The 19,899-nt window shown below is 47.7% G+C and overlaps 13 non-coding genes across 13 annotated transcripts; all 13 read right to left on the bottom strand.

Annotated features, from left to right (window-relative positions):
* Positions 1–769: 769 nt before the first annotated feature.
* LOC142732357 (U2 spliceosomal RNA) lies at positions 770–960 on the bottom strand. Its single transcript, XR_012879554.1, has one exon. It is a non-coding gene; the product is annotated as a U2 spliceosomal RNA (small nuclear RNA).
* A 1,292-nt stretch (positions 961–2,252) lies between these two features.
* LOC142732377 (U2 spliceosomal RNA) lies at positions 2,253–2,443 on the bottom strand. The gene has a single exon (XR_012879573.1). It is a non-coding gene; the product is annotated as a U2 spliceosomal RNA (small nuclear RNA).
* A 1,280-nt stretch (positions 2,444–3,723) lies between these two features.
* LOC142732359 (U2 spliceosomal RNA) lies at positions 3,724–3,914 on the bottom strand. Its single transcript, XR_012879556.1, has one exon. It is a non-coding gene; the product is annotated as a U2 spliceosomal RNA (small nuclear RNA).
* A 1,292-nt stretch (positions 3,915–5,206) lies between these two features.
* LOC142732360 (U2 spliceosomal RNA) lies at positions 5,207–5,397 on the bottom strand. The gene has a single exon (XR_012879557.1). It is a non-coding gene; the product is annotated as a U2 spliceosomal RNA (small nuclear RNA).
* A 1,285-nt stretch (positions 5,398–6,682) lies between these two features.
* On the bottom strand, positions 6,683–6,873 carry LOC142732361 (U2 spliceosomal RNA). The gene has a single exon (XR_012879558.1). It is a non-coding gene; the product is annotated as a U2 spliceosomal RNA (small nuclear RNA).
* Positions 6,874–8,181: 1,308 nt separating this feature from the next.
* LOC142732362 (U2 spliceosomal RNA) lies at positions 8,182–8,372 on the bottom strand. The gene has a single exon (XR_012879559.1). It is a non-coding gene; the product is annotated as a U2 spliceosomal RNA (small nuclear RNA).
* Positions 8,373–9,648: 1,276 nt separating this feature from the next.
* Positions 9,649–9,838, bottom strand: LOC142732379 (U2 spliceosomal RNA). The gene has a single exon (XR_012879574.1). It is a non-coding gene; the product is annotated as a U2 spliceosomal RNA (small nuclear RNA).
* A 1,285-nt stretch (positions 9,839–11,123) lies between these two features.
* Positions 11,124–11,314, bottom strand: LOC142732363 (U2 spliceosomal RNA). Its single transcript, XR_012879560.1, has one exon. It is a non-coding gene; the product is annotated as a U2 spliceosomal RNA (small nuclear RNA).
* A 1,281-nt stretch (positions 11,315–12,595) lies between these two features.
* LOC142732364 (U2 spliceosomal RNA) lies at positions 12,596–12,786 on the bottom strand. The gene has a single exon (XR_012879561.1). It is a non-coding gene; the product is annotated as a U2 spliceosomal RNA (small nuclear RNA).
* Positions 12,787–14,079: 1,293 nt separating this feature from the next.
* Positions 14,080–14,270, bottom strand: LOC142732365 (U2 spliceosomal RNA). The gene has a single exon (XR_012879562.1). It is a non-coding gene; the product is annotated as a U2 spliceosomal RNA (small nuclear RNA).
* A 1,289-nt stretch (positions 14,271–15,559) lies between these two features.
* LOC142732366 (U2 spliceosomal RNA) lies at positions 15,560–15,750 on the bottom strand. The gene has a single exon (XR_012879563.1). It is a non-coding gene; the product is annotated as a U2 spliceosomal RNA (small nuclear RNA).
* A 1,288-nt stretch (positions 15,751–17,038) lies between these two features.
* LOC142732368 (U2 spliceosomal RNA) lies at positions 17,039–17,229 on the bottom strand. The gene has a single exon (XR_012879564.1). It is a non-coding gene; the product is annotated as a U2 spliceosomal RNA (small nuclear RNA).
* Positions 17,230–18,497: 1,268 nt separating this feature from the next.
* Positions 18,498–18,688, bottom strand: LOC142732369 (U2 spliceosomal RNA). Its single transcript, XR_012879565.1, has one exon. It is a non-coding gene; the product is annotated as a U2 spliceosomal RNA (small nuclear RNA).
* Between the last annotated feature and the right edge of the window lie 1,211 nt (positions 18,689–19,899).

Here is a 19,899-nt window from a genome sequence, read left to right on the forward strand (position 1 = left end):
TGTTGCCTGAGAGGGCAACACTGCAACAGCCGGCCGCCAGGCTGTCTTTTTTTTGCACAGCTAGTTGCCTCCAGGAGGCCACAAGAGGGAGACAAGGGACTGCAAAATGGAAAATAGGCATCCACCAACTTTACAGACAACTTCTCCTTGCTCCTACAACCTCCATCCTTGCACAGTTTGTTATTCTTCTAGGTAACATAGTAACAAATCCAAATTGCTGCTCTCTTTGTAGGCAAGCAAGGCTTTGTTGCAACTGCAATTCTTACTTCTTCTTGAAATGTAGGGACGACAGTACATTCCATCACATCCATCTAGTGTACACAGGTAGGTCCATTGTGGCGGGCAGGCGAGCGGGCGGGCTGCTTTATTGGCTGTTTGCTGTTCCCCTACTCCACTCCACTATTTGACTGTTGTGCTGCATCAATCAATCAATCAATCAATCAATCAATCAATCAATCAATCAATCAATCAGTGGCTGGCTCAGGTGCAGCTCTTTAACTTACCTAAAAGGGAGGGCGGAGAGAAGACAAGGAAGGTGAATGAGGTGTTCCAATGTGAAATGCCGGAAACACAGAAACACAGACGACACACAACAAGAGGTGGCAATCTATTCATTAATTGCATTTAATCAATGAGCTCATTATCACTCATGCATTGTCCAACAGGTGTTGAAATAATGGGATTAAAAGGGGAGATCCCTTCAGAAAGACAGAAACAATAGCAAAGACAAAAAACACTTTTGGAATCTGCTTTTAGTCAACACATAAGGAAAGGGTGCACCGGTCCTGGAAATACTGCAATACCAGGTCAATGCGTGGAGTGGACAGAGCAAGCTCTATTTCCATCTCCCTGTTCTAAAAATCCATTTAATATATGGTCCCCAGATAGGGGACGTATCAGATATTAAACTGATAAGAACAGATACTACACTTGATCTTAGCCAAAAGGCCGAGAAGCGATAACCCGAACGGGCCGCGCGTTGCCCGAGCCTGCCCGATACTGCTGTTCAGCCCTTGCAGCGATTCAGCCTACTTCTAGGCAATTCCATGGGGCCCTGCAGGCTCACACACTCACAGCTACACGGGAGGTGAATAAAGGCCGGAGAGGAAGCCAGACAGGATTTGCTTCTTTTGCTTGCACCACAATGCAGTGCTGAAAGAGGAGGAATCTACATAAAAACGCCTTCCTGGCAACGCCCAAATGCCCTGCTGCCATGCAGATAAACACTGGCAGCGGCAGCAAGTGCATGCCCACAGCCACCCCTTGTTCCTTCACACCTTGTATCAGCTGTAATCCAGTCCAGTCCAGTGCTGCCTGCTGAGCAGCACTGATCAACACTGCCTGGGCCCAGGCTTTTATCTCTGAGGCCCCATTATGATGTCAGAAAGCTGGCTCTGGAATCCTGAGGGCTCCACTATGACACGTGCAAAGTTCCGTCTGAACTTTATATAAGACGGTGAGGCTCAGTCAGTCACTCAGTGTTGCCTGAGAGGGCAACACTGCAACAGCCGGCCGCCAGGCTGTCTTTTTTTTGCACAGCTAGTTGCCTCCAGGAGGCCACAAGAGGGAGACAAGGGACTGCAAAATGGAAAATAGGCATCCACCAACTTTACAGACAACTTCTCCTTGCTCCTACAACCTCCATCCTTGCACAGTTTGTTATTCTTCTAGGTAACATAGTAACAAATCCAAATTGCTGCTCTCTTTGTAGGCAAGCAAGGCTTTGTTGCAACTGCAATTCTTACTTCTTCTTGAAATGTAGGGACGACAGTACATTCCATCACATCCATCTAGTGTACACAGGTAGGTCCATTGTGGCGGGCAGGCGAGCGGGCGGGCTGCTTTATTGGCTGTTTGCTGTTCCCCTACTCCACTCCACTATTTGACTGTTGTGCTGCATCAATCAATCAATCAATCAATCAATCAATCAATCAATCAATCAATCAATCAATCAGTGGCTGGCTCAGGTGCAGCTCTTTAACTTACCTAAAAGGGAGGGCGGAGAGAAGACAAGGAAGGTGAATGAGGTGTTCCAATGTGAAATGCCGGAAACACAGAAACACAGACGACACACAACAAGAGGTGGCAATCTATTCATTAATTGCATTTAATCAATGAGCTCATTATCACTCATGCATTGTCCAACAGGTGTTGAAATAATGGGATTAAAAGGGGAGATCCCTTCAGAAAGACAGAAACAATAGCAAAGACAAAAAACACTTTTGGAATCTGCTTTTAGTCAACACATAAGGAAAGGGTGCACCGGTCCTGGAAATACTGCAATACCAGGTCAATGCGTGGAGTGGACAGAGCAAGCTCTATTTCCATCTCCCTGTTCTAAAAATCCATTTAATATATGGTCCCCAGATAGGGGACGTATCAGATATTAAACTGATAAGAACAGATACTACATTTGATCTTAGCCAAAAGGCCGAGAAGCGATAACCCGAACGGGCCGCGCGTTGCCCGAGCCTGCCCGATACTGCTGTTCAGCCCTTGCAGCGATTCAGCCTACTTCTAGGAAATTCCATGGGGCCCTGCAGGCTCACACACTCACAGCTACACGGGAGGTGAATAAAGGCCGGAGAGGAAGCCAGACAGGATTTGCTTCTTTTGCTTGCACCACAATGCAGTGCTGAAAGAGGAGGAATCTACATAAAAACGCCTTCCTGGCAACGCCCAAATGCCCTGCTGCCATGCAGATAAACACTGGCAGCGGCAGCAAGTGCATGCCCACAGCCACCCCTTGTTCCTTCACACCTTGTATCAGCTGTAATCCAGTCCAGTCCAGTGCTGCCTGCTGAGCAGCACTGACCAACACTGCCTGGGCCCAGGCTTTTATCTCTGAGGCCCCATTATGATGTCAGAAAGCTGGCTCTGGAATCCTGAGGGCTCCACTATGACACGTGCAAAGTTCCGTCTGAACTTTATATAAGACGGTGAGGCTCAGTCAGTCACTCAGTGTTGCCTGAGAGGGCAACACTGCAACAGCCGGCCGCCAGGCTGTCTTTTTTTTGCACAGCTAGTTGCCTCCAGAAGGCCACAAGAGGGAGACAAGGGACTGCAAAATGGAAAATAGGCATCCACCAACTTTACAGACAACTTCTCCTTGCTCCTACAACCTCCATCCTTGCACAGTTTGTTATTCTTCTAGGTAACATAGTAACAAATCCAAATTGCTGCTCTCTTTGTAGGCAAGCAAGGCTTTGTTGCAACTGCAATTCTTACTTCTTCTTGAAATGTAGGGACGACAGTACATTCCATCACATCCATCTAGTGTACACAGGTAGGTCCATTGTGGCGGGCAGGCGAGCGGGCGGGCTGCTTTATTGGCTGTTTGCTGTTCCCCTACTCCACTCCACTATTTGACTGTTGTGCTGCATCAATCAATCAATCAATCAATCAATCAATCAATCAATCAATCAGTGGCTGGCTCAGGTGCAGCTCTTTAACTTACCTAAAAGGGAGGGCGGAGAGAAGACAAGGAAGGTGAATGAGGTGTTCCAATGTGAAATGCCGGAAACACAGAAACACAGACGACACACAACAAGAGGTGGCAATCTATTCATTAATTGCATTTAATCAATGAGCTCATTATCACTCATGCATTGTCCAACAGGTGTTGAAATAATGGGATTAAAAGGGGAGATCCCTTCAGAAAGACAGAAACAATAGCAAAGACAAAAAACACTTTTGGAATCTGCTTTTAGTCAACACATAAGGAAAGGGTGCACCGGTCCTGGAAATACTGCAATACCAGGTCAATGCGTGGAGTGGACAGAGCAAGCTCTATTTCCATCTCCCTGTTCTAAAAATCCATTTAATATATGGTCCCCAGATAGGGGACGTATCAGATATTAAACTGATAAGAACAGATACTACACTTGATCTTAGCCAAAAGGCCGAGAAGCGATAACCCGAACGGGCCGCGCGTTGCCCGAGCCTGCCCGATACTGCTGTTCAGCCCTTGCAGCGATTCAGCCTACTTCTAGGCAATTCCATGGGGCCCTGCAGGCTCACACACTCACAGCTACACGGGAGGTGAATAAAGGCCGGAGAGGAAGCCAGACAGGATTTGCTTCTTTTGCTTGCACCACAATGCAGTGCTGAAAGAGGAGGAATCTACATAAAAACGCCTTCCTGGCAACGCCCAAATGCCCTGCTGCCATGCAGATAAACACTGGCAGCGGCAGCAAGTGCATGCCCACAGCCACCCCTTGTTCCTTCACACCTTGTATCAGCTGTAATCCAGTCCAGTCCAGTGCTGCCTGCTGAGCAGCACTGACCAACACTGCCTGGGCCCAGGCTTTTATCTCTGAGGCCCCATTATGATGTCAGAAAGCTGGCTCTGGAATCCTGAGGGCTCCACTATGACACGTGCAAAGTTCCGTCTGAACTTTATATAAGACGGTGAGGCTCAGTCAGTCACTCAGTGTTGCCTGAGAGGGCAACACTGCAACAGCCGGCCGCCAGGCTGTCTTTTTTTTGCACAGCTAGTTGCCTCCAGGAGGCCACAAGAGGGAGACAAGGGACTGCAAAATGGAAAATAGGCATCCACCAACTTTACAGACAACTTCTCCTTGCTCCTACAACCTCCATCCTTGCACAGTTTGTTATTCTTCTAGGTAACATAGTAACAAATCCAAATTGCTGCTCTCTTTGTAGGCAAGCAAGGCTTTGTTGCAACTGCAATTCTTACTTCTTCTTGAAATGTAGGGACGACAGTACATTCCATCACATCCATCTAGTGTACACAGGTAGGTCCATTGTGGCGGGCAGGCGAGCGGGCGGGCTGCTTTATTGGCTGTTTGCTGTTCCCCTACTCCACTCCACTATTTGACTGTTGTGCTGCATCAATCAATCAATCAATCAATCAATCAATCAATCAATCAATCAATCAATCAATCAGTGGCTGGCTCAGGTGCAGCTCTTTAACTTACCTAAAAGGGAGGGCGGAGAGAAGACAAGGAAGGTGAATGAGGTGTTCCAATGTGAAATGCCGGAAACACAGAAACACAGACGACACACAACAAGAGGTGGCAATCTATTCATTAATTGCATTTAATCAATGAGCTCATTATCACTCATGCATTGTCCAACAGGTGTTGAAATAATGGGATTAAAAGGGGAGATCCCTTCAGAAAGACAGAAACAATAGCAAAGACAAAAAACACTTTTGGAATCTGCTTTTAGTCAACACATAAGGAAAGGGTGCACCGGTCCTGGAAATACTGCAATACCAGGTCAATGCGTGGAGTGGACAGAGCAAGCTCTATTTCCATCTCCCTGTTCTAAAAATCCATTTAATATATGGTCCCCAGATAGGGGACGTATCAGATATTAAACTGATAAGAACAGATACTACACTTGATCTTAGCCAAAAGGCCGAGAAGCGATAACCCGAACGGGCCGCGCGTTGCCCGAGCCTGCCCGATACTGCTGTTCAGCCCTTGCAGCGATTCAGCCTACTTCTAGGCAATTCCATGGGGCCCTGCAGGCTCACACACTCACAGCTACACGGGAGGTGAATAAAGGCCGGAGAGGAAGCCAGACAGGATTTGCTTCTTTTGCTTGCACCACAATGCAGTGCTGAAAGAGGAGGAATCTACATAAAAACGCCTTCCTGGCAACGCCCAAATGCCCTGCTGCCATGCAGATAAACACTGGCAGCGGCAGCAAGTGCATGCCCACAGCCACCCCTTGTTCCTTCACACCTTGTATCAGCTGTAATCCAGTCCAGTCCAGTGCTGCCTGCTGAGCAGCACTGACCAACACTGCCTGGGCCCAGGCTTTTATCTCTGAGGCCCCATTATGATGTCAGAAAGCTGGCTCTGGAATCCTGAGGGCTCCACTATGACACGTGCAAAGTTCCGTCTGAACTTTATATAAGACGGTGAGGCTCAGTCAGTCACTCAGTGTTGCCTGAGAGGGCAACACTGCAACAGCCGGCCGCCAGGCTGTCTTTTTTTTGCACAGCTAGTTGCCTCCAGGAGGCCACAAGAGGGAGACAAGGGACTGCAAAATGGAAAATAGGCATCCACCAACTTTACAGACAACTTCTCCTTGCTCCTACAACCTCCATCCTTGCACAGTTTGTTATTCTTCTAGGTAACATAGTAACAAATCCAAATTGCTGCTCTCTTTGTAGGCAAGCAAGGCTTTGTTGCAACTGCAATTCTTACTTCTTCTTGAAATTGTAGGGACGACAGTACATTCCATCACATCCATCTAGTGTACACAGGTAGGTCCATAGTGGCGGGCAGGCGAGCGGGCGGGCTGCTTTATTGGCTGTTTGCTGTTCCCCTACTCCACTCCACTATTTGACTGTTGTGCTGCATCAATCAATCAATCAATCAATCAATCAATCAATCAATCAATCAATCAGTGGCTGGCTCAGGTGCAGCTCTTTAACTTACCTAAAAGGGAGGGCGGAGAGAAGACAAGGAAGGTGAATGAGGTGTTCCAATGTGAAATGCCGGAAACACAGAAACACAGACGACACACAACAAGAGGTGGCAATCTATTCATTAATTGCATTTAATCAATGAGCTCATTATCACTCATGCATTGTCCAACAGGTGTTGAAATAATGGGATTAAAAGGGGAGATCCCTTCAGAAAGACAGAAACAATAGCAAAGACAAAAAACACTTTTGGAATCTGCTTTTAGTCAACACATAAGGAAAGGGTGCACCGGTCCTGGAAATACTGCAATACCAGGTCAATGCGTGGAGTGGACAGAGCAAGCTCTATTTCCATCTCCCTGTTCTAAAAATCCATTTAATATATGGTCCCCAGATAGGGGACGTATCAGATATTAAACTGATAAGAACAGATACTACACTTGATCTTAGCCAAAAGGCCGAGAAGCGATAACCCGAACGGGCCGCGCGTTGCCCGAGCCTGCCCGATACTGCTGTTCAGCCCTTGCAGCGATTCAGCCTACTTCTAGGCAATTCCATGGGGCCCTGCAGGCTCACACACTCACAGCTACACGGGAGGTGAATAAAGGCCGGAGAGGAAGCCAGACAGGATTTGCTTCTTTTGCTTGCACCACAATGCAGTGCTGAAAGAGGAGGAATCTACATAAAAACGCCTTCCTGGCAACGCCCAAATGCCCTGCTGCCATGCAGATAAACACTGGCAGCGGCAGCAAGTGCATGCCCACAGCCACCCCTTGTTCCTTCACACCTTGTATCAGCTGTAATCCAGTCCAGTCCAGTGCTGCCTGCTGAGCAGCACTGACCAACACTGCCTGGGCCCAGGCTTTTATCTCTGAGGCCCCATTATGATGTCAGAAAGCTGGCTCTGGAATCCTGAGGGCTCCACTATGACACGTGCAAAGTTCCGTCTGAACTTTATATAAGACGGTGAGGCTCAGTCAGTCACTCAGTGTTGCCTGAGAGGGCAACACTGCAACAGCCGGCCGCCAGGCTGTCTTTTTTTTGCACAGCTAGTTGCCTCCAGGAGGCCACAAGAGGGAGACAAGGGACTGCAAAATGGAAAATAGGCATCCACCAACTTTACAGACAACTTCTCCTTGCTCCTACAACCTCCATCCTTGCACAGTTTGTTATTCTTCTAGGTAACATAGTAACAAATCCAAATTGCTGCTCTCTTTGTAGGCAAGCAAGGCTTTGTTGCAACTGCAATTCTTACTTCTTCTTGAAATGTAGGGACGACAGTACATTCCATCACATCCATCTAGTGTACACAGGTAGGTCCATTGTGGCGGGCAGGCGAGCGGGCGGGCTGCTTTATTGGCTGTTTGCTGTTCCCCTACTCCACTCCACTATTTGACTGTTGTGCTGCATCAATCAATCAATCAATCAATCAATCAATCAATCAATCAATCAATCAATCAATCAATCAATCAATCAATCAGTGGCTGGCTCAGGTGCAGCTCTTTAACTTACCTAAAAGGGAGGGCGGAGAGAAGACAAGGAAGGTGAATGAGGTGTTCCAATGTGAAATGCCGGAAACACAGAAACACAGACGACACACAACAAGAGGTGGCAATCTATTCATTAATTGCATTTAATCAATGAGCTCATTATCACTCATGCATTGTCCAACAGGTGTTGAAATAATGGGATTAAAAGGGGAGATCCCTTCAGAAAGACAGAAACAATAGCAAAGACAAAAAACACTTTTGGAATCTGCTTTTAGTCAACACATAAGGAAAGGGTGCACCGGTCCTGGAAATACTGCAATACCAGGTCAATGCGTGGAGTGGACAGAGCAAGCTCTATTTCCATCTCCCTGTTCTAAAAATCCATTTAATATATGGTCCCCAGATAGGGGACGTATCAGATATTAAACTGATAAGAACAGATACTACACTTGATCTTAGCCAAAAGGCCGAGAAGCGATAACCCGAACGGGCCGCGCGTTGCCCGAGCCTGCCCGATACTGCTGTTCAGCCCTTGCAGCGATTCAGCCTACTTCTAGGCAATTCCATGGGGCCCTGCAGGCTCACACACTCACAGCTACACGGGAGGTGAATAAAGGCCGGAGAGGAAGCCAGACAGGATTTGCTTCTTTTGCTTGCACCACAATGCAGTGCTGAAAGAGGAGGAATCTACATAAAAACGCCTTCCTGGCAACGCCCAAATGCCCTGCTGCCATGCAGATAAACACTGGCAGCGGCAGCAAGTGCATGCCCACAGCCACCCCTTGTTCCTTCACACCTTGTATCAGCTGTAATCCAGTCCAGTCCAGTGCTGCCTGCTGAGCAGCACTGACCAACACTGCCTGGGCCCAGGCTTTTATCTCTGAGGCCCCATTATGATGTCAGAAAGCTGGCTCTGGAATCCTGAGGGCTCCACTATGACACGTGCAAAGTTCCGTCTGAACTTTATATAAGACGGTGAGGCTCAGTCAGTCACTCAGTGTTGCCTGAGAGGGCAACACTGCAACAGCCGGCCGCCAGGCTGTCTTTTTTTTGCACAGCTAGTTGCCTCCAGGAGGCCACAAGAGGGAGACAAGGGACTGCAAAATGGAAAATAGGCATCCACCAACTTTACAGACAACTTCTCCTTGCTCCTACAACCTCCATCCTTGCACAGTTTGTTATTCTTCTAGGTAACATAGTAACAAATCCAAATTGCTGCTCTCTTTGTAGGCAAGCAAGGCTTTGTTGCAACTGCAATTCTTACTTCTTCTTGAAATGTAGGGACGACAGTACATTCCATCACATCCATCTAGTGTACACAGGTAGGTCCATTGTGGCGGGCAGGCGAGCGGGCGGGCTGCTTTATTGGCTGTTTGCTGTTCCCCTACTCCACTCCACTATTTGACTGTTGTGCTGCATCAATCAATCAATCAATCAATCAATCAATCAATCAATCAGTGGCTGGCTCAGGTGCAGCTCTTTAACTTACCTAAAAGGGAGGGCGGAGAGAAGACAAGGAAGGTGAATGAGGTGCTCCAATGTGAAATGCCGGAAACACAGAAACACAGACGACACACAACAAGAGGTGGCAATCTATTCATTAATTGCATTTAATCAATGAGCTCATTATCACTCATGCATTGTCCAACAGGTGTTGAAATAATGGGATTAAAAGGGAGATCCCTTCAGAAAGACAGAAACAATAGCAAAGACAAAAAACACTTTTGGAATCTGCTTTTAGTCAACACATAAGGAAAGGGGTGCACCGGTCCTGGAAATACTGCAATACCAGGTCAATGCGTGGAGTGGACAGAGCAAGCTCTATTTCCATCTCCCTGTTCTAAAAATCCATTTAATATATGGTCCCCAGATAGGGACGTATCAGATATTAAACTGATAAGAACAGATACTACACTTGATCTTAGCCAAAAGGCCGAGAAGCGATAACCCGAACGGGCCGCGCGTTGCCCGAGCCTGCCCGATACTGCTGTTCAGCCCTTGCAGCGATTCAGCCTACATCTAGGCAATTCCATGGGGCCCTGCAGGCTCACACACTCACAGCTACACGGGAGGTGAATAAAGGCCGGAGAGGAAGCCAGACAGGATTTGCTTCTTTTGCTTGCACCACAATGCAGTGCTGAAAGAGGAGGAATCTACATAAAAACGCCTTCCTGGCAACGCCCAAATGCCCTGCTGCCATGCAGATAAACACTGGCAGCGGCAGCAAGTGCATGCCCACAGCCACCCCTTGTTCCTTCACACCTTGTATCAGCTGTAATCCAGTCCAGTCCAGTGCTGCCTGCTGAGCAGCACTGACCAACACTGCCTGGGCCCAGGCTTTTATCTCTGAGGCCCCATTATGATGTCAGAAAGCTGGCTCTGGAATCCTGAGGGCTCCACTATGACACGTGCAAAGTTCCGTCTGAACTTTATATAAGACGGTGAGGCTCAGTCAGTCACTCAGTGTTGCCTGAGAGGGCAACACTGCAACAGCCGGCCGCCAGGCTGTCTTTTTTTTGCACAGCTAGTTGCCTCCAGGAGGCCACAAGAGGGAGACAAGGGACTGCAAAATGGAAAATAGGCATCCACCAACTTTACAGACAAACTTCTCCTTGCTCCTACAACCTCCATCCTTGCACAGTTTGTTATTCTTCTAGGTAACATAGTAACAAATCCAAATTGCTGCTCTCTTTGTAGGCAAGCAAGGCTTTGTTGCAACTGCAATTCTTACTTCTTCTTGAAATGTAGGGACGACAGTACATTCCATCACATCCATCTAGTGTACACAGGTAGGTCCATTGTGGCGGGCAGGCGAGCGGGCGGGCTGCTTTATTGGCTGTTTGCTGTTCCCCTACTCCACTCCACTATTTGACTGTTGTGCTGCATCAATCAATCAATCAATCAATCAATCAATCAATCAATCAATCAATCAGTGGCTGGCTCAGGTGCAGCTCTTTAACTTACCTAAAAGGGAGGGCGGAGAGAAGACAAGGAAGGTGAATGAGGTGTTCCAATGTGAAATGCCGGAAACACAGAAACACAGACGACACACAACAAGAGGTGGCAATCTATTCATTAATTGCATTTAATCAATGAGCTCATTATCACTCATGCATTGTCCAACAGGTGTTGAAATAATGGGATTAAAAGGGGAGATCCCTTCAGAAAGACAGAAACAATAGCAAAGACAAAAAACACTTTTGGAATCTGCTTTTAGTCAACACATAAGGAAAGGGTGCACCGGTCCTGGAAATACTGCAATACCAGGTCAATGCGTGGAGTGGACAGAGCAAGCTCTATTTCCATCTCCCTGTTCTAAAAATCCATTTAATATATGGTCCCCAGATAGGGGACGTATCAGATATTAAACTGATAAGAACAGATACTACACTTGATCTTAGCCAAAAGGCCGAGAAGCGATAACCCGAACGGGCCGCGCGTTGCCCGAGCCTGCCCGATACTGCTGTCAGCCCTTGCAGCGATTCAGCCTACTTCTAGGCAATTCCATGGGGCCCTGCAGGCTCACACACTCACAGCTACACGGGAGGTGAATAAAGGCCGGAGAGGAAGCCAGACAGGATTTGCTTCTTTTGCTTGCACCACAATGCAGTGCTGAAAGAGGAGGAATCTACATAAAAACGCCTTCCTGGCAACGCCCAAATGCCCTGCTGCCATGCAGATAAACACTGGCAGCGGCAGCAAGTGCATGCCACAGCCACCCCTTGTTCCTTCACACCTTGTATCAGCTGTAATCCAGTCCAGTCCAGTGCTGCCTGCTGAGCAGCACTGACCAACACTGCCTGGGCCCAGGCTTTTATCTCTGAGGCCCCATTATGATGTCAGAAAGCTGGCTCTGGAATCCTGAGGGCTCCACTATGACACGTGCAAAGTTCCGTCTGAACTTTATATAAGACGGTGAGGCTCAGTCAGTCACTCAGTGTTGCCTGAGAGGGCAACACTGCAACAGCCGGCCGCCAGCTGTCTTTTTTTTTGCACAGCTAGTTGCCTCCAGGAGGCCACAAGAGGGAGACAAGGGACTGCAAAATGGAAAATAGGCATCCACCAACTTTACAGACAACTTCTCCTTGCTCCTACAACCTCCATCCTTGCACAGTTTGTTATTCTTCTAGGTAACATAGTAACAAATCCAAATTGCTGCTCTCTTTGTAGGCAAGCAAGGCTTTGTTGCAACTGCAATTCTTACTTCTTCTTGAAATGTAGGGACGACAGTACATTCCATCACATCCATCTAGTGTACACAGGTAGGTCCATTGTGGCGGGCAGGCGAGCGGGCGGGCTGCTTTATTGGCTGTTTGCTGTTCCCCTACTCCACTCCACTATTTGACTGTTGTGCTGCATCAATCAATCAATCAATCAATCAATCAATCAATCAATCAATCAATCAGTGGCTGGCTCAGGTGCAGCTCTTTAACTTACCTAAAAGGGAGGGCGGAGAGAAGACAAGGAAGGTGAATGAGGTGTTCCAATGTGAAATGCCGGAAACACAGAAACACAGACGACACACAACAAGAGGTGGCAATCTATTCATTAATTGCATTTAATCAATGAGCTCATTATCACTCATGCATTGTCCAACAGGTGTTGAAATAATGGGATTAAAAGGGAGATCCCTTCAGAAAGACAGAAACAATAGCAAAGACAAAAAACACTTTTGGAATCTGCTTTTAGTCAACACATAAGGAAAGGGTGCACCGGTCCTGGAAATACTGCAATACCAGGTCAATGCGTGGAGTGGACAGAGCAAGCTCTATTTCCATCTCCCTGTTCTAAAAATCCATTTAATATATGGTCCCCAGATAGGGGACGTATCAGATATTAAACTGATAAGAACAGATACTACACTTGATCTTAGCCAAAAGGCCGAGAAGCGATAACCCGAACGGGCCGCGCGTTGCCCGAGCCTGCCCGATACTGCTGTTCAGCCCTTGCAGCGATTCAGCCTACTTCTAGGCAATTCCATGGGGCCCTGCAGGCTCACACACTCACAGCTACACGGGAGGTGAATAAAGGCCGGAGAGGAAGCCAGACAGGATTTGCTTCTTTTGCTTGCACCACAATGCAGTGCTGAAAAGAGGAGGAATCTACATAAAAACGCCTTCCTGGCAACGCCCAAATGCCCTGCTGCCATGCAGATAAACACTGGCAGCGGCAGCAAGTGCATGCCCACAGCCACCCCTTGTTCCTTCACACCTTGTATCAGCTGTAATCCAGTCCAGTCCAGTGCTGCCTGCTGAGCAGCACTGACCAACACTGCCTGGGCCCAGGCTTTTATCTCTGAGGCCCCATTATGATGTCAGAAAGCTGGCTCTGGAATCCTGAGGGCTCCACTATGACACGTGCAATGTTCCGTCTGAACTTTATATAAGACGGTGAGGCTCAGTCAGTCACTCAGTGTTGCCTGAGAGGGCAACACTGCAACAGCCGGCCGCCAGGCTGTCTTTTTTTTGCACAGCTAGTTGCCTCCAGGAGGCCACAAGAGGGAGACAAGGGACTGCAAAATGGAAAATAGGCATCCACCAACTTTACAGACAACTTCTCCTTGCTCCTACAACATCCATCCTTGCACAGTTTGTTATTCTTCTAGGTAACATAGTAATAAATCCAAATTGCTGCTCTCTTTGTAGGCAAGCAAGGCTTTGTTGCAACTGCAATTCTTACTTCTTCTTGAAATGTAGGGACGACAGTACATTCCATCACATCCATCTAGTGTACACAGGTAGGTCCATTGTGGCGGGCAGGCGAGCGGGCGGGCTGCTTTATTGGCTGTTTGCTGTTCCCCTACTCCACTCCACTATTTGACTGTTGTGCTGCATCAATCAATCAATCAATCAATCAATCAATCAATCAATCAATCAATCAATCAATCAGTGGCTGGCTCAGGTGCAGCTCTTTAACTTACCTAAAAGGGAGGGCGGAGAGAAGACAAGGAAGGTGAATGAGGTGTTCCAATGTGAAATGCCGGAAACACAGAAACACAGACGACACACAACAAGAGGTGGCAATCTATTCATTAATTGCATTTAATCAATGAGCTCATTATCACTCATGCATTGTCCAACAGGTGTTGAAATAATGGGATTAAAAGGGGAGATCCCTTCAGAAAGACAGAAACAATAGCAAAGACAAAAAACACTTTTGGAATCTGCTTTTAGTCAACACATAAGGAAAGGGTGCACCGGTCCTGGAAATACTGCAATACCAGGTCAATGCGTGGAGTGGACAGAGCAAGCTCTATTTCCATCTCCCTGTTCTAAAAATCCATTTAATATATGGTCCCCAGATAGGGGACGTATCAGATATTAAACTGATAAGAACAGATACTACACTTGATCTTAGCCAAAAGGCCGAGAAGCGATAACCCGAACGGGCCGCGCGTTGCCCGAGCCTGCCCGATACTGCTGTTCAGCCCTTGCAGCGATTCAGCCTACTTCTAGGCAATTCCATGGGGCCCTGCAGGCTCACACACTCACAGCTACACGGGAGGTGAATAAAGGCCGGAGAGGAAGCCAGACAGGATTTGCTTCTTTTGCTTGCACCACAATGCAGTGCTGAAAGAGGAGGAATCTACATAAAAACGCCTTCCTGGCAACGCCCAAATGCCCTGCTGCCATGCAGATAAACACTGGCAGCGGCAGCAAGTGCATGCCCACAGCCACCCCTTGTTCCTTCACACCTTGTATCAGCTGTAATCCAGTCCAGTCCAGTGCTGCCTGCTGAGCAGCACTGACCAACACTGCCTGGGCCCAGGCTTTTATCTCTGAGGCCCCATTATGATGTCAGAAAGCTGGCTCTGGAATCCTGAGGGCTCCACTATGACACGTGCAAAGTTCCGTCTGAACTTTATATAAGACGGTGAGGCTCAGTCAGTCACTCAGTGTTGCCTGAGAGGGCAACACTGCAACAGCCGGCCGCCAGGCTGTCTTTTTTTTGCACAGCTAGTTGCCTCCAGGAGGCCACAAGAGGGAGACAAGGGACTGCAAAATGGAAAATAGGCATCCACCAACTTTACAGACAACTTCTCCTTGCTCCTACAACCTCCATCCTTGCACAGTTTGTTATTCTTCTAGGTAACATAGTAACAAATCCAAATTGCTGCTCTCTTTGTAGGCAAGCAAGGCTTTGTTGCAACTGCAATTCTAACTTCTTCTTGAAATGTAGGGACGACAGTACATTCCATCACATCCATCTAGTGTACACAGGTAGGTCCATTGTGGCGGGCAGGCGAGCGGGCGGGCTGCTTTATTGGCTGTTTGCTGTTCCCCTACTCCACTCCACTATTTGACTGTTGTGCTGCATCAATCAATCAATCAATCAAATCAATCAATCAATCAATCAATCAATCAATCAGTGGCTGGCTCAGGTGCAGCTCTTTAACTTACCTAAAAGGGAGGGCGGAGAGAAGACAAGGAAGGTGAATGAGGTGTTCCAATGTGAAATGCCGGAAACACAGAAACACAGACGACACACAACAAGAGGTGGCAATCTATTCATTAATTGCATTTAATCAATGAGCTCATTATCACTCATGCATTGTCCAACAGGTGTTGAAATAATGGGATTAAAAGGGGAGATCCCTTCAGAAAGACAGAAACAATAGCAAAGACAAAAAACACTTTTGGAATCTGCTTTTAGTCAACACATAAGGAAAGGGTGCACCGGTCCTGGAAATACTGCAATACCAGGTCAATGCGTGGAGTGGACAGAGCAAGCTCTATTTCCATCTCCCTGTTCTAAAAATCCATTTAATATATGGTCCCCAGATAGGGGACGTATCAGATATTAAACTGATAAGAACAGATACTACACTTGATCTTAGCCAAAAGGCCGAGAAGCGATAACCCGAACGGGCCGCGCGTTGCCCGAGCCTGCCCGATACTGCTGTTCAGCCCTTGCAGCGATTCAGCCTACTTCTAGGCAATTCCATGGGGCCCTGCAGGCTCACACACTCACAGCTACACGGGAGGTGAATAAAGGCCGGAGAGGAAGCCAGACAGGACTTGCTTCTTTTGCTTGCACCACAATGCAGTGCTGAAAGAGGAGGAATCTACATAAAAACGCCTTCCTGGCAACGCCCAAATGCCCTGCTGCCATGCAGATAAACACTGGCAGCGGCAGCAAGTGCATGCCCACAGCCACCCCTTGTTCCTTCACACCTTGTATCAGCTGTAATCCAGTCCAGTCCAGTGCTGCCTGCTGAGCAGCACTGACCAACACTGCCTGGGCCCAGGCTTTTATCTCTGAGGCCCCATTATGATGTCAGAAAGCTGGCTCTGGAATCCTGAGGGCTCCACTATGACACGTGCAAAGTTCCGTCTGAACTTTATATAAGACGGTGAGGCTCAGTCAGTCACTCAGTGTTGCCTGAGAGGGCAACACTGCAACAGCCGGCCGCCAGGCTGTCTTTTTTTTGCACAGCTAGTTGCCTCCAGGAGGCCACAAGAGGGAGACAAGGGACTGCAAAATGGAAAATAGGCATCCACCAACTTTACAGACAACTTCTCCTTGCTCCTACAACCTCCATCCTTGCACAGTTTGTTATTCTTCTAGGTAACATAGTAACAAATCCAAATTGCTGCTCTCTTTGTAGGCAAGCAAGGCTTTGTTGCAACTGCAATTCTTACTTCTTCTTGAAATGTAGGGACGACAGTACATTCCATCACATCCATCTAGTGTACACAGGTAGGTCCATTGTGGCGGGCAGGCGAGCGGGCGGGCTGCTTTATTGGCTGTTTGCTGTTCCCCTACTCCACTCCACTATTTGACTGTTGTGCTGCATCAATCAATCAATCAATCAATCAATCAATCAATCAATCAATCAATCAATCAGTGGCTGGCTCAGGTGCAGCTCTTTAACTTACCTAAAAGGGAGGGCGGAGAGAAGACAAGGAAGGTGAATGAGGTGTTCCAATGTGAAATGCCGGAAACACAGAAACACAGACGACACACAACAAGAGGTGGCAATCTATTCATTAATTGCATTTAATCAATGAGCTCATTATCACTCATGCATTGTCCAACAGGTGTTGAAATAATGGGATTAAAAGGGGAGATCCCTTCAGAAAGACAGAAACAATAGCAAAGACAAAAAACACTTTTGGAATCTGCTTTTAGTCAACACATAAGGAAAGGGTGCACCGGTCCTGGAAATACTGCAATACCAGGTCAATGCGTGGAGTGGACAGAGCAAGCTCTATTTCCATCTCCCTGTTCTAAAAATCCATTTAATATATGGTCCCCAGATAGGGGACGTATCAGATATTAAACTGATAAGAACAGATACTACACTTGATCTTAGCCAAAAGGCCGAGAAGCGATAACCCGAACGGGCCGCGCGTTGCCCGAGCCTGCCCGATACTGCTGTTCAGCCCTTGCAGCGATTCAGCCTACTTCTAGGCAATTCCATGGGGCCCTGCAGGCTCACACACTCACAGCTACACGGGAGGTGAATAAAGGCCGGAGAGGAAGCCAGACAGGATTTGCTTCTTTTGCTTGCACCACAATGCAGTGCTGAAAGAGGAGGAATCTACATAAAAACGCCTTCCTGGCAACGCCCAAATGCCCTGCTGCCATGCAGATAAACACTGGCAGCGGCAGCAAGTGCATGCCCACAGCCACCCCTTGTTCCTTCACACCTTGTATCAGCTGTAATCCAGTCCAGTCCAGTGCTGCCTGCTGAGCAGCACTGACCAACACTGCCTGGGCCCAGGCTTTTATCTCTGAGGCCCCATTATGATGTCAGAAAGCTGGCTCTGGAATCCTGAGGGCTCCACTATGACACGTGCAAAGTTCCGTCTGAACTTTATATAAGACGGTGAGGCTCAGTCAGTCACTCAGTGTTGCCTGAGAGGGCAACACTGCAACAGCCGGCCGCCAGGCTGTCTTTTTTTTGCACAGCTAGTTGCCTCCAGGAGGCCACAAGAGGGAGACAAGGGACTGCAAAATGGAAAATAGGCATCCACCAACTTTACAGACAACTTCTCCTTGCTCCTACAACCTCCATCCTTGCACAGTTTGTTATTCTTCTAGGTAACATAGTAACAAATCCAAATTGCTGCTCTCTTTGTAGGCAAGCAAGGCTTTGTTGCAACTGCAATTCTTACTTCTTCTTGAAATGTAGGGACGACAGTACATTCCATCACATCCATCTAGTGTACACAGGTAGGTCCATTGTGGCGGGCAGGCGAGCGGGCGGGCTGCTTTATTGGCTGTTTGCTGTTCCCCTACTCCACTCCACTATTTGACTGTTGTGCTGCATCAATCAATCAATCAATCAATCAATCAATCAGTGGCTGGCTCAGGTGCAGCTCTTTAACTTACCTAAAAGGGAGGGCGGAGAGAAGACAAGGAAGGTGAATGAGGTGTTCCAATGTGAAATGCCGGAAACACAGAAACACAGACGACACACAACAAGAGGTGGCAATCTATTCATTAATTGCATTTAATCAATGAGCTCATTATCACTCATGCATTGTCCAACAGGTGTTGAAATAATGGGATTAAAAGGGGAGATCCCTTCAGAAAGACAGAAACAATAGCAAAGACAAAAAACACTTTTGGAATCTGCTTTTAGTCAACACATAAGGAAAGGGTGCACCGGTCCTGGAAATACTGCAATACCAGGTCAATGCGTGGAGTGGACAGAGCAAGCTCTATTTCCATCTCCCTGTTCTAAAAATCCATTTAATATATGGTCCCCAGATAGGGGACGTATCAGATATTAAACTGATAAGAACAGATACTACACTTGATCTTAGCCAAAAGGCCGAGAAGCGATAACCCGAACGGGCCGCGCGTTGCCCGAGCCTGCCCGATACTGCTGTTCAGCCCTTGCAGCGATTCAGCCTACTTCTAGGCAATTCCATGGGGCCCTGCAGGCTCACACACTCACAGCTACACGGGAGGTGAATAAAGGCCGGAGAGGAAGCCAGACAGGATTTGCTTCTTTTGCTTGCACCACAATGCAGTGCTGAAAGAGGAGGAATCTACATAAAAACGCCTTCCTGGCAACGCCCAAATGCCCTGCTGCCATGCAGATAAACACTGGCAGCGGCAGCAAGTGCATGCCCACAGCCACCCCTTGTTCCTTCACACCTTGTATCAGCTGTAATCCAGTCCAGTCCAGTGCTGCCTGCTGAGCAGCACTGACCAACACTGCCTGGGCCCAGGCTTTTATCTCTGAGGCCCCATTATGATGTCAGAAAGCTGGCTCTGGAATCCTGAGGGCTCCACTATGACACGTGCAAAGTTCCGTCTGAACTTTATATAAGACGGTGAGGCTCAGTCAGTCACTCAGTGTTGCCTGAGAGGGCAACACTGCAACAGCCGGCCGCCAGGCTGTCTTTTTTTTGCACAGCTAGTTGCCTCCAGGAGGCCACAAGAGGGAGACAAGGGACTGCAAAATGGAAAATAGGCATCCACCAACTTTACAGACAACTTCTCCTTGCTCCTACAACCTCCATCCTTGCACAGTTTGTTATTCTTCTAGGTAACATAGTAACAAATCCAAATTGCTGCTCTCTTTGTAGGCAAGCAAGGCTTTGTTGCAACTGCAATTCTTACTTCTTCTTGAAATGTAGGGACGACAGTACATTCCATCACATCCATCTAGTGTACACAGGTAGGTCCATTGTGGCGGGCAGGCGAGCGGGCGGGCTGCTTTATTGGCTGTTTGCTGTTCCCCTACTCCACTCCACTATTTGACTGTTGTGCTGCATCAATCAATCAATCAATCAATCAATCAATCAATCAATCAATCAATCAGTGGCTGGCTCAGGTGCAGCTCTTTAACTTACCTAAAAGGGAGGGCGGAGAGAAGACAAGGAAGGTGAATGAGGTGTTCCAATGTGAAATGCCGGAAACACAGAAACACAGACGACACACAACAAGAGGTGGCAATCTATTCATTAATTGCATTTAATCAATGAGCTCATTATCACTCATGCATTGTCCAACAGGTGTTGAAATAATGGGATTAAAAGGGGAGAT

This window comes from Rhinoderma darwinii, unplaced genomic scaffold (genome assembly GCF_050947455.1).
Source record: "Rhinoderma darwinii isolate aRhiDar2 unplaced genomic scaffold, aRhiDar2.hap1 Scaffold_906, whole genome shotgun sequence".
NCBI classification, from domain to species: Eukaryota; Metazoa; Chordata; class Amphibia; order Anura; family Rhinodermatidae; genus Rhinoderma; species Rhinoderma darwinii.